This window comes from Nicrophorus vespilloides, unplaced genomic scaffold, assembly GCF_001412225.1.
Source record: "Nicrophorus vespilloides isolate i.1.1-1 unplaced genomic scaffold, Nicve_v1.0, whole genome shotgun sequence".
Taxonomy (NCBI): Eukaryota; Metazoa; Arthropoda; class Insecta; order Coleoptera; family Silphidae; genus Nicrophorus; species Nicrophorus vespilloides.
This window is the reverse complement of record NW_017096968.1, coordinates 64,121-78,341: the sequence shown is the minus strand read 5'-3', so window position 1 is coordinate 78,341 and position 14,221 is coordinate 64,121.

Here is a 14,221-nt window from a genome sequence, read left to right as displayed (position 1 = left end):
TTTTCATATAAATAATTATAATGTATTGTTGATGTATGAACAATGAACACGTACATCGACTATTTTCGAAAATAAAAATAATAACACAAATATTCAATAATAATACATACGAAATTTCTTGGTAGTTGTATTCATATTTTTATAAGCTTTTGATGTTTGTTACGAATATTGTTTGAATGACTTGTAAAATTAATTTCATCATTAGAATGTATGTAATGTTAAGTTATTTGTAAACGTTAGTCACTATAAATTCTATTTAAATAAAGTGTTGTAGCTACAGATTTTTTGTATATAAAAAAGGCGAACGTCGATAATATTCCATTGTGCATCGTCTTGCATTATTTGCATATCGATAGTTCTCTTTAGGTTTAGCGATCGGTGTCAGCAGCTCGTAAAATCCATCAAAATTTCGGACACTTTTATGGGCCCATATAGATGGTAAACGGCGTTTTAACTATATTGGAGTTTAACGATAAGTGCAAGGCCACAACGAAATGGGGCGAACCATCCCAGTTCCTCATTATGATTTAAGAGCGTTCGACGGGAATGTTTTTTCCCGAAAAAAAAAAAATCGAATGATATGCATCAACTTACCGCATTGCGCGCTGCATAATGAATGCGGGACTTTGATTTAGCAGGTGCAGCTTACTAATAGACGTTTGAGTGGGAAGTTTGCGAAGTTTTCCTCGAACTCCTCCCCACTTTTGCGGGAAATGGAGGTGCGGATCGAAACAGGAAGTAAAAAAAAAGACCGAGAAGTAGGAGGAAGGGTGACTGGAAGTGTTTATTCTTGAAGTAGTCCTCATCCAGGCTCTTACATAAATAGAAGAGAAAGCGAGCGATTATATTTTTCAAGAGCGAATATAAAATGTTTATAGCAACCGGCCGAAATGGCTGGTATCTCTCACACTGGGTCGAAACCATAATAATGGTACATGTGTATCGAGCAACCCTATAATTTATCCATTCCTTTGCACCGCACAGTTCTTAAGATGCGCGTCCGAGGAGGCGATATCTCGTGCCGATATCAAAGAACGCCATTTATGTATCCGCCATATCCGAACGCAACGTCCAGTGTTTAATGTTTTCATTTACACACGCGATAAACATCCTTGTAAAACGTGCCCAACTTCTATGGCCAATAAAAATATCGACGGTGATCTTATCCTGAAAACCACCTGCAGGTATAACTTTGTATAAAGTCCGAAACATAAGTGTGTTATATCACTGACACGTTATTTCATACAAACTACAGTCCACCACTCTACCAACTGAGCATATATATTTATTCTATTTTTAGCTTATAATAATGCATACCACGATTATTTCGGTTTTTAGTTACATATGAATAACTTGTCAAGTTTGAGCGGAAGATATAATATAGGTATATTTTCAGAAGTTAGTATTGAAATGATCATATTCGAATTACAATTTGTAAATATTACACTTATCACACACATCTATATTAAACTGCAAGTAATCAATTGTACATTTGCATATTTCTAGTTTTTTTTAAGCTTTTTATATATATATAAAAGCTTTCACTGTGTAATATCCTATCTATATTATTGATAATTGCTAGAAGTTGAAGACTAAATGTATATGACTAATTTAAAATGTAATATTTAGTTATAGCGGTTTTATGGTATAACTTTAACTTTATATACATCTCTTACTTTTACGTTGATAAGTTTGCATTTTATAGTTAAATCATGATAATTTCATAAATTTTATCATTTGTACAACATAAATTATGAAATATTAAATGACTATTAACATTGCGGTAATTACTTTTTCTGATCAATAAATATTCAAATCAAATATTATAAGGACTTTGTGGAAACTATCTGTATTGTTTGAAATACTGATAAAATTTGTTTTCTAAAATAAATTGGAAATACAGTCAATTTAGATACGATGTAATAAAAAGCGCGCAGACAGGATCATAATATGAATATTTCTTGAAGGCAGGACTTTGATCGCGCGTTCGTCCAGGCTGAAAACGCAGGGCAATTAAGTGGCGGAAGCAGAAGCCTGTTTTCTCGGTGGCTTGCAAAGTTGGCGGCAATTGCAGATCCTATCTGCTCCTATCGAAGACAGTAGTCCCGTGTACATTTAGATGTGTATAATTAATCGTAAACGCCTTGTGCCAGGTAGTTCCATTTATTACAGTGCCGCATACGATCCCTCATTCGCACAACTTCTCGGTACTTGCCTACTGTTTTCGTTACGTTACATCTTTTATTTTTCGCTAAATTGCGCAACAATAAATTCCCACCAGAAGTCGTTTATCATTTATGCGGCGGCAGCAGCAACAGCAGGAGGAGGCGATCTCCTCTGTTGGTCGGACACGAATGCTGTAAATGTTATTGATGCAATTGTCCCACAACAATGTCGTCTTCGATTAGGTAAATTGTCTCTGATTCTGGCGTGAAGAGAAGAAGGAAATATAAAAAAAAATCTGGGTGCTCGGATTCCCAACGAAAGTTGTTCCTCCATTGTGACGGTCACGTTTCCCGGGTAAATTACACGTTGGCCGTGATATTGGATCGGACCGTTACCGCCTCTATTTGTAATACGATTTTCTTAGTATTTGGATAACAATGAAAGTAGAATGGAGAAAAAAAAGAGGAGTTAAAACACTGAAAGATAACGAAAATAAGAACGTGACGTGCGGGGGATATCTGATGTCGAATAAATTTAGACTGGCGATATAGATGGAAGATTTCGTTTTTTTTATGGTTCATTGGTAATAGGTCGGTCAGACTCAAACTTTAAACACATTTTATTTTTAAAGTTATGTTATAAAATAATTAGCACTTTTTGGTGAATAACATTTCAAGTTTAAATACATTTTTTACTACAACCATAGGAAAGTAACTTCAAAGAAACAAAAAACTTCAATTATTGAATGAACTTGTTTTTTGAGCTTAATGTACGAACTTGCAAAACTGTAATAATATGTCCAATTATTTCAATCACCTTTTGTCGTTTTGTCATGTGACTGACAATATCTTAACGTTGCGTGCTTGCAACGCACACTTTCGAATTGATTTAGATAGTTACCGATTAATTAATTCTTGTATAATAATTTTTATAAATTATATTTCAATTTTAGTTCGTTTCCTGCTTTTCAACAATGCATTTATTCCAATTCGGGTATATATTCCCATGTACATGTTACATTTTTTTATTATAGACATTTGGATCGAATCTTGTGCTTCACATTCGTTCCAATTCGCAATTAATTACGTAATTGCCAAACACTGGAGTTCGCGTTCCAATTCTAATAACATTTAGGAATTTCCTTCGATTAGATTTTCGGTGTTTGCATTTCGCCGCCCACCAACGCCACCCCCCATCCGACTGTTGTCTGCCTGTCTCAGTCGGATGTTGTACTGGGCTCGACTTATCGATTAGACTCCCCTGTGTAAGCAAACACACGCAATTTCCGGTGCGTCTTTATTTTCCTCCTCCTCGACGTAGTTTTCCCGCCATATTTGCGTAGGGAATGGCTTGTTTTATCTGCCCGAGGATAGCAAGACAGACGAGAAGAGAGGATTTCGCCTGTCAAACATAAATTTACTATTGCCACTTCTTTGCTTTTTTGTGTCCTCTTCAGTTCTTCCTTTATTTGCGAAAAGTAATGATCACGGTTTAATGTCGCGATCGGTGAAGCATAAATTTTATAATTCATAAAACCGGGCTGTTACAATGTTACGCCTTATTAAAAAGAAGTGTTGGATCTGGCGGTGGCAATTGATGGCGCAGCAACGGAGACCACGAACAATTGACTTTCCATACCCGGTTCGATGTATACACACAAACACAATTTATGTTATATATATTATTCATTCGCCTTTTGCACGCCTTTATATTGAGACATTACTTTCGACCTTTTGCATTCTACTTCTCGTATATGAATTTGAAGCAATACAGAAACAAACACAAATTAATCTCCAAAGTGATAAATTTCTTCGGTATTTTTTGTACAATCTACGGTTCTTCAGTTTGAAAACCAGTTATATCGTTCTATCAAATACCTATATCACTTGTAATATTTTTTATAATGTGCATATTTAATGTAAAAGTACGTCGAATTTCAAATACAATATTAAAATATTTATTTTAGTAAATTAAGTTGTTTAACAACAACATAACAATGTTATATGTAAAACTCTCATGCTTTTAGTTAAATTCCTGTATATACGTGTAATATTGAAAAGTATAATTTTATGGGTCAGTATAATATGCATTTCCATTTGACTGTTTTAATATTCGAGATTTTATAGCCATATGATATGAAAATTGCGGTTAACAATATTTTATTACTAATTACAGGTGTTATTTAAAATAATTATAAACAAATATTATTCTTAATTTCGATGTTATTATTAATCAGTAAAGATGTAATATTTATTTCATTGATAATAAATCATGCATTTACGTTGTAAAATTAACCACTTAAATAGGTAATCAACTGACTTAACTCCAATCGGTTCTAAGTTTTAAGTAACTGGTAATAAGGTATATTGCATAAAATATAATGATATTCTATTTTCTGAAAGCATGTAAATACGTTGAAATCAATTCCGACGTCCAACGCATTCCTATTATTTTGCGCATTATTGCACGAGCCTTTTCATTTCCAGTTGCTGCTGCATTTTCACCTGGAAAATGTGAAGAAAGGAAATATATATTTGTATATAGAATACTTGCTTTTTGATCAAAAGTCGAAGAACTAGTGGAAGTCGAAGAAGAAGAATGTAGGAGGATGCAGCGAGTTAAATGCGAATCCATTCATGCGAAAGCTCTTTTATTCCTGCTGCTGGCTTTGTGCACTTCCAACACTGAAAATATTATATATATTCGTATTTTTGCATTTCTCTGTGACCGTGTATGTATATATATACAATTCAATCAGGTTTTGATTTATATCGCATCGCCTTCTGAGCGGAGACGACGTCGCCCGATAAAATACAGATTTGGAAATAAAAAGGAAGGGAGAAATCATATCGAAGGGAATAAATCGTGCGCTTTATTTCCAGATTTGGTGGCGGAATGGGGAAATGGGGAGAAAACATACACACGAAAGTGATTGTATTTTGCATTCACTGTAACGTTTTCGTATAATCGAATGGGCGTGCTGTCCGAGCACGTTCCTTTGATTAGCGGACCACCCTCGCACTCCGTCATCTTTATTTCGGTTTCTATTGTTTTGTTTTTTTGGAGGGTGAGAGTTGCTATGGCGAAGCGACAACAATGGACTCGGACTTGGACGGCGGTCATTATCATCCATTATTTTGCTCTCACTTTGTTTTTATACTACTCTCTGTGCACTAATAAAAGGTGGTTTCATTGCGTTCCTCAGCTATTAACATAATAATTTCCATTCGCGAGGTGGCTCTTCCTCCATCTATCCTGCCTAATGGCTGTCATTAGGGTTTATCGAAGGCTACGATCGAGATTTATCACTCGCAAAAGCTCGCAATATTCAACCCGAGCGGAAGGCATGACCAATGTTGCCGTATCTGAGAATTATTCACGCAAACATCGATTTAAACAATCTCGAAGATGGTGTTGCATATATTCATTCGCATTATGCAACCTGTCAATAGTGAGTTACTTCAATACCGTTTACGATTCATAAAAGTATTGCAAACTTTTTAGGTATGCAAAGTGATACAATTCTCTCATTTTGTCGACGGCTCATTTCAATATATCCATTATATTCTCGCTCAGGTTATAACTTCTAACCCCGACTTCGAAGATGTTTGTTCATTCCTATAACTATTGTATATTATACTTAACATATTATATTATTTCATTCGTCCTTGATCTCACAAATAAATTTTATATTTTATATTAATTATTTATTTGAAAGCAATACTTCAACTTTTGATTATTCGGGACAAACTTCTAAAGTAATAAATACATTAATTCTCTGCATATTTTAATTAAAAATATAATAAAATGAACTAAAAAAACAATGAAATATTCTTTTTATTTTATATTAATAATAATAATGTTTATTGCATCTGTCGTACAAAAAAACATATACAGAAATAAAAAGAACAAAATAAATATATATAATTTCAAAAAAGTCAACTGATACATTTTATATTATTATTGCAAAAGTTTGATTACGTTTACAATAATATTTGTTGAATCAGTTAATTGAATAATTATAACGCGTTAATTTTTTCAATCAATTTATTAAATATCACGTAGTTTGTGTTTGGTCCAACTTAGCCAAGTACTTACGTTTCCATTAGTACTCTACTTATACAAGTTTCCAAATACATGTACTTGACAGATTACTTATAGTTTCATGATAATGTATTTAATATTGTATGTTCTCGCTGTGAGGTTTCGTTTAATAAAAAGTATAATTATTTTTAATGTAACAAGTTCTCGTATTTTATGCTTCGAAATTAATTAGTTAAGCTTGGGTAACTTCTAGAAGTACTTATGAAACAATCGATACTTGAAAAGTTACTTGAGATTAATTAAATTATGTTAAAACCTTGAAGTTCGAATTGCGTTAAACGCAATATCTCTGAAATTGATCTAATGCTTACATTTGCCGGGCAGTTTAAATATTGAGCGCGTTCTCGATATGCAAGGGAGCGAGAGAGAGTGAGGGAGAGATTGAGGTGGAAAAAAAGAAGAGAGAGATTGAGAGCTAGGGATAGGCGGCGGTTGTTCTCGTCTCTCATTAAACTCTCGGTTACCTCCTGCGTAGATGTTGATTGGGTTTTAGTTTTCTAATTAAAGTCGCGTTCCGCCGCCAACCCAGAATCGATCGACACGCAACCTCACTAATCCATACAACCACACACACATACACATATATACAGACATCGAGCTAGGTCCTTGATTTATTCTATTTATTTTCTTGTCTTTTTCTTTTCTTAATCAACAACAATCGCTGGGAAGTCGGCGGAACAGCCATTAAATCGAGATTAAAGCGAGGGTGGTCGTCCGAAATTAGGCGATTACGGTTCGCCGATTTGTTGTTGCGATAAGCGGAGGAGTTGGGACCAATACTTTAATCCCGGCATGTAATCCAATCGAAGTTTCGCGCGATGCCAATTTGAATTGCAAACTTGGATGATGCTTCTGCTGGTAGAACATAGACGAAGGGATATAGGATGGAGGGAAGAGTATGGAGCGTCGGCAGCAACAGTTAATTACAAACCCATTGTTCCATCAAACAGTATCTATGGCAAGAAGTGCTCGTCTCCGGCTGCAAGCAATCGACAATCTGATGCAACACACACGCAGTAGACGTTGAGCTCTACATTTTTTTGGTTTTGTTTTCTTTCTTCTTTTCATTGCTTTTCTGCGTTCACATTTTCGACAGCTTGTCCGTAGACAGGATAGGATAGGATGGAAACTCACTTAATCATTCCGCCGCGCGGAAATTGAATCAACATCCATTAATGTTCGGCCATTTATCAAAATCTTCCATATACTTCTTTTATTTTATTGCCATGTATACGCACACTTGAAAGGAGTTATAAATCGATAAATTATAGGTGAATTTTATAGTTTTATTAAGGTTCGGCCTTTACTCGTTCTTGAAAACTAATCGCATTTTAATCTAAAATTGAACGTTTAGTTGCCTTATAGATTTTTAATGCTAATGTGGAAATTATATGAATTTCTTCCAAATGAGAATTCAAACGATATTGAATTGATATTTAATAACTTAAATGAACGTTTATATAATCGGTTTTATGATAATTTACGTTATTAAATTATTTATGTAGTTTATATACTATTTTAACTTTATTCATTATTGTTATATATTATTAAAACACATAGACATATGTATTTTTTTTGTATACAAGTATAAAAAAAAAACTATAAAAGCTTAAAAATGTAATGATTTATGTTAACCCTAGACAAAATCTTCTAGAAATATATAAAACATTTCATAAATAATTGTAAAACTGTTAAATCAAATATTATTGTTGTCAATTTATTTCTAAATTTTAGAAGCTTCCAATTAAGATTTATATAAAAAATGGTCTTCAAGAATTTAGCAATTTTTACATGTTAAGTTTATTGATCTATGTCGTAACAAATTGGAGACTTCCCGATCGGCGGTGGCGGAATGGGGCTCTCGCATCCCCGCGGAGCCAAAGGAAGTCCGGTGGCGCAATTTCCGGTGTGGGCACAATGGCTGATCCGGGAATGAATCACGACGGCAAACATGGACGACGACGGCGACTTTAGGGTGAAAAACGCACCACAGAGCAGAACGGAAGAAGCACAAGACGAAGAAAAAAATACGCAATGAATTAATTGGCCCCTCGAGGGGTTGCCTAACTTTTAAATGAAACGGATTCCTGCGATAATTAAAAAAGTTCAGTCGCGGGCGGTGCTTAACTCGTTCTTGGCGGACATCTGATTAAAACCGGAAGTGCGCCGTTTACTTTTTTTTCTTCTCGCCTTCCCCTCCTCAACAATTCGACGGCATCTACCATTCTGCGGGCGGATAAAGTTTTTGGGGTGCGCACCTGCAACTCGCACATAAAATCCGCTTTATGCCCACTTCAATTTCTTTATAATTTCCCGCAATTTATGCAAATTGCCGCGAAACCGCCGTTTAATTACTTAATGCGACGTTGCTATTGCATGCAGCGTCGAGGCTAAGAACAGAAATACAAAAAATAAACGATATTCCCTGTGGAGCATAGGGTGTTCCTACGAGGTGGAGGTGTGTTGGGGGGAAAACTCTACCCACCCGAATTAATATTCCCGGCGCGGCTTTCGCAATATCAAATATGTAGGAAGAGCCGTCATCTGGCAACCGTAAACCGTCCTATTTGTCCAGAGCTCACCCTGTTTTTCACTTAGTGCACTTTTATTGCGTGATCCCGCAATAGCGGACGACCCCTTTAAATCTTTCTCTGCTGTACACACGGATATTTGCTCTGGCCGCGGCGGAAACAATGTGAAGGAAAATTGGATGCTGGGGATCACCGGACCCCCCAACATGTCCACATGTCGAATTGAATTACGGCAAGCTCCAGGTGGATACAGATTTGTCCATGGCGCAAGATGACGTGCTTTTAGTGCCGACGGTCAAGTGGCTCCTCTGGGGATCGGCACCGACAGCATATTAAGACTTAAGACCCATCCCAGGAGACGAGCGCGATAACACCCTTATTACACCATTCCCACGGATTATTCCGAGATAATAAACCGCAAGCGCCCAATTTGGGACCGGATAAAGAAAAGAAACAGAAATAATGGTGCAAGTAGTCTAGGTAGGGGAGGGTGGATGAGGATGGGTGGTGCAATAAACTAATCAGCCGCGGCGGAAAACCAAGAGTAATCTCTGTGCATCCGTCGCAAAGTGCAAACCGTCGTTCCCCACTAATTTCCATTATCATTAATCTTATACCCCGAGAAAGATCCGACCCAAAAAAAAACATGAAGAAGAGTGCACGAAACGTGGCAATAAGACCACGAAGATATCATTGTATTTTTTTGTTGGTTTTCCTTCTTTGCTATCAACCCCGATCAAATTCCGCATACTAATTCGGGGATTCAGTTTTGAATAACCCGTTAGGTGATCATTATGTAAACTTCCTTGAACCGCAACAGAAGGCGTGATGTGGAGGACGGGGAGGAGAAGAATGGCGCTTTCCATCGCATCGGGGTCAGGTCGAAACGACTTGTTTCAATTACAAAGGCGACACGGGATGTAAATCGATGGGAATCCTCCTCCGCGATTCGATCCACAAACAAAGTCAGTTTAATTGAATCGAAGAGTGATCTTATCACAATTTTTACGCTACATGCAATTTGTCGCAATTACTTCAAAAGTATTACATTCATTTCGAATTCAATTATTATTTGAATTTATTCAATTTTAATTTATATACATCAATACCTCGCACAGTTCCGCTTTGTTCAGTTCGAATTGACTATAGTCAATGAAAAATTTAAGACAAATTATTTTTTTTATTGACAAAATAAAAATAAATTCTAAATAAATAGTTTTTATGACAAGTCTCCTTTTGTGTAGTTTTATACAGTCCGCGATATTGGATGAATCGATTATCCGCACTATGCAAGGTATTGCTGTATTTCATTTGTATTGTATTTTAATAGTCAATTATAAATATTTAACTTTGCTACTACAAACTCCATATATATAAACTCAATATAAATAAACAATGAGCCACTTGTAATTTTAATATATGTATAGTTATTAAGTTGGGATTTGACCTATAGTATTACTATAGTATAGCCGGGTGATAATAATATAAGATTAAAAAAGAAGATATTAACTGTTTTTAATAACTCATGACTGTGCTGAATCACTATTTATTTTTATCTTCATTTTCTATATTAGTTATATAATAAATATAAATGTATTAATAATAATACAACATTAAAAAATAATTGTTTTAATTATGACTTTGTTGAATCACTTACTTCTTATATAATATATTAAGCTAATAAATAAGACAAATTAGTATTAAAAAAATGTCAAGAACGGTCTTAGAGAATGCATGTAACAATGCGGTAGGTGTCAATTAAAGTAGAAGAGAAAAAAATCTGGTGGCTACGCCGGGTGATAAATAAATTCCGAGTCAATTTAGAGAATTAATACGACCGTAAATCTTTGGACGCTGCGCGAGGCACGCGTCTCCTCTCCTCTTCGCTCGCTATTTATAAAACGCATCCTCCGACAAATCTTATTTTTGTTGTGACTCGTATACCAAACCAGAAACATCAACAACAACAACAACAGCGTGGGTTTGTTTGCTTTCGTCCATCAAGCGCGTCCTTTTTTTCTTTACCTCTCTTTTTTTTTTGTTATAACCATGTATTTTTGTATCACGTTGAAATGAAACAAAGATGTTGATGTTTCGACGTTGAAATAAGAGACGTCGACGACGGTGTTGGGAACGAGGAAAGCAAAGAAAAAGAACACGAAGGATGAGTGAAAAAAAGTAATAAAGAAGGTAGGAGAGAAAGAAAGAAGTATAGCGTCGTGTAGCTGAGTGATCCCTGACACGGGAACATTAATCACTGTCGCGCAGCGGCCGTCATTAATTAATTTTTCCTCTCTTAATAACGCGACGTGCGTGAAATCAAAATTGTTATATTATAATTAAGCGTGTGCAGCATGTTAATTGCATGCGCGAGATGAATGTAATTTTAGCGCGCGGCAACAGATTTTTAATGTTATTTTCTCTTTTGTTTCAGGTAAGTTTACCATCCCACTATGATCTATCCAAGAGGTCGACCTAAATGAACGTAAGATATTTAATTATTTTTTATGTCCAATATTTAATAATTATCGATTATAATTTATAAACATTCATTTAATTAATTAATCTAATATAAAAATTATACGTAAAAAAATATTAAAGCGATTTTAATAATAAATTCCTATATAATCTGCATTTCTAAATTTCATAATTTTATTTTGCGCTCTAACCAATTCATCATTATTTTCAAAGTTTTTATGTTATATTATAAATTATCAAATTGGAACACACTAACATACTTATTTATGTTCATTAATAAATACCTAATTTTTAGTTACTTATGTAATTATATCATTGTTTCAACAAAATATTTGTACTATTATTATTATCTACTTCCAAATATAACGTGATGTAACATAATCTCACTAAATACATTAAACTATCTAGTTTACATAATTACCGATGAATTGATTAGATCGTATTACTAGAATAAAAGTATGTAGCTTAGACATCTAATTTATATTATAACCAAAAACACTGTCCATTTTCTTTACTTTCATCCTAGATATATGATCAATAACCAGTTTAATTGGAAAGTTTACAACCTGTCTTGCTAGTTTATATACTAACTAAAACAGCAACTAATTTAGTAAAAAAAATAATTTCTGTAGGTTTAAAACGAATCAAGTTTACTGTAATTTTGTAATTACATTTTATAAATTAATAGTTCTTTTATTATTTCTGTTATTCTCATCATTTTTATTTTTTTTAATTAATTTTAAAATGTTTATAAACAGTAAACACTTCATATTTCAAGAACTAGTCAATGCAGATTTTAATTATATATATTTTCAAAAATAAGATAATAGCATTAATATTATTAATTAATTTGAGGATGAATTTCGACTATAAAATCTTTCTGAACGAATGTCTGCAAAGTACCTATAAGAGGATTTGTCGTATATTTCTATATTATTTGTTTGAAACCATTTGAATCTTAAGGTACTTATCTTTTATACTGAAGATCTTATTATGTTTGAATTTTCTTATCAGATTTTCTTTTAAATCATACAAATCTGGAAGTTGTATATACGAAATTTTGTGTTGAGAGAGCTAATGTATTAGAACGCGAAATATAATATTAAATAAAATGTATTAAGATTTATTATATTAGTAAATAAAATAAGAAAATACAAGCTGAATATAGAATAATAACAAAAAAAATATAACATTGTTTATTAGATGAATGATATTAAATTGTAGTTGTGCAGTGAGGTGCATAGGGTCAAGGATCTAGCGAATTATTAAAGCAAAAAAAAAGCAATCACAAATTAAATGGTTTTCGCATAGTGATGAACCGATTAAATATCACTTAGGCAGAGGAGAGCGGAATCGGGAATGGAAATGTTGATCAAGAACCGTGTGGCGTATGCTGTGTGCAGACCAATAAGTTTTAATGTACGGAGTGTGGTTGTAACAGAGAGAAGATGGCAGAACGTGATGGGTGCGAGGCAGACGGACCGTTTTCTATATATTTCGATGGGAACCAACAGGTTATGGAATCCCGTTCTCGTGACCCTAAACCAGGGAGGGTCGGTTTCGTTTTAATCAGATCCGCATACACCGTGTATCACGTTGCATACGGGCTGCTGCCTCTTTTCCCTTCAACCTTTTACCTCTGGCCTCCGACAAACTGCTGCATCAACAACAACAAGCACAGCAGCAACAACAACAAGCGATGTTGGTATTCCTATAATGGAATTTATAGAATAAAATTGCATGGTCCGTTGGAGACGCCTCGAATAGTTGGGGATCTTTTACGCGCCATCGATTACCGAGATCGAGAGATTGCTGAACTTCCAGAAAGTCTGCAGACCGGAAGTGTAAAGTATCCTCTGGAAGAGGCGGAGACGTGGATCCGTTTTTGGTGAGGACGCTAATGATTCGGAGACGACGCACTAAATAACTCGCGCTCATTAGCTCGGACACGCGGGGGCGGCTACATGACCTCTTGAACTCGGACAATTAGCTGAGTCATCGCGTACCTCGGGAGCGGTGCAAGTGAGCCGTCCGGCCCGATGTAGGTATAAGAGGATGTGGACATCGAACCCTCTCTTCTCTTCTTCCAGAAGAAATCCGTCGTAACCTAATATGCGCTGTGTAAAGTAAATAAGCAGTATTATTATTACAGATAAATCGGATAAGAGAGACGACGCCCACCTGGAATCCTCGTAATTATATCGGCGTGATAAAACATAAATATGTTAATTTTATATATCAACGCTTTCCCTTCGGATTTACATAACGGCGTGGGCCATGGCTCTCACGTGGTGAAGCAGAACGGGAAAAAATGGAAGTCCGTGGAATACAAAAGTGGATTGTAGAACATGCATTCAATTAGAGCCCTATGTAAACAAGACTTTGCAAAACACATAGTTTTATTTAATAGGCACGTTTGTGAGATTTCATCCTTTCAGCATAAATGTATTTACAAAAGTTTGCAAGAAAATCTTAATCTGTATTAGTTTATTTATATTTTACTATCTTTAAGATCTATTATTTTAGGATTATATAAAACCACAAGAAATCATTACTACATCTTGATAGTCAGTTAGGGAAAATACCTTTTAAAAAAATCAGATAATTTTAATCTTGAAAACACGTTTTCCAAAATGTTATCTATTTTTTTGAAGTACAAAAGATTACAAGATATTTTACCTCAACAATTCTCTTCTAATAACCAATATTTTGCATTTTTGAGTTCTGATCCTTCTAAATATTTCAGGTAGACGTAAGCTTTTTATAATCTGAAACTTTTCTGATTATAATAATAATGGCGTTTAAGTAACTAGAATTTAACTTATGTAATAATGAAATGGAATTGCAGTTTTATAAACCGAATGGTATGGAATAAAACATGTTATTGTATACGTGTTTTTTTGAATAATTTAAAATTCATATTCAATTACTGTGCGGGTTTC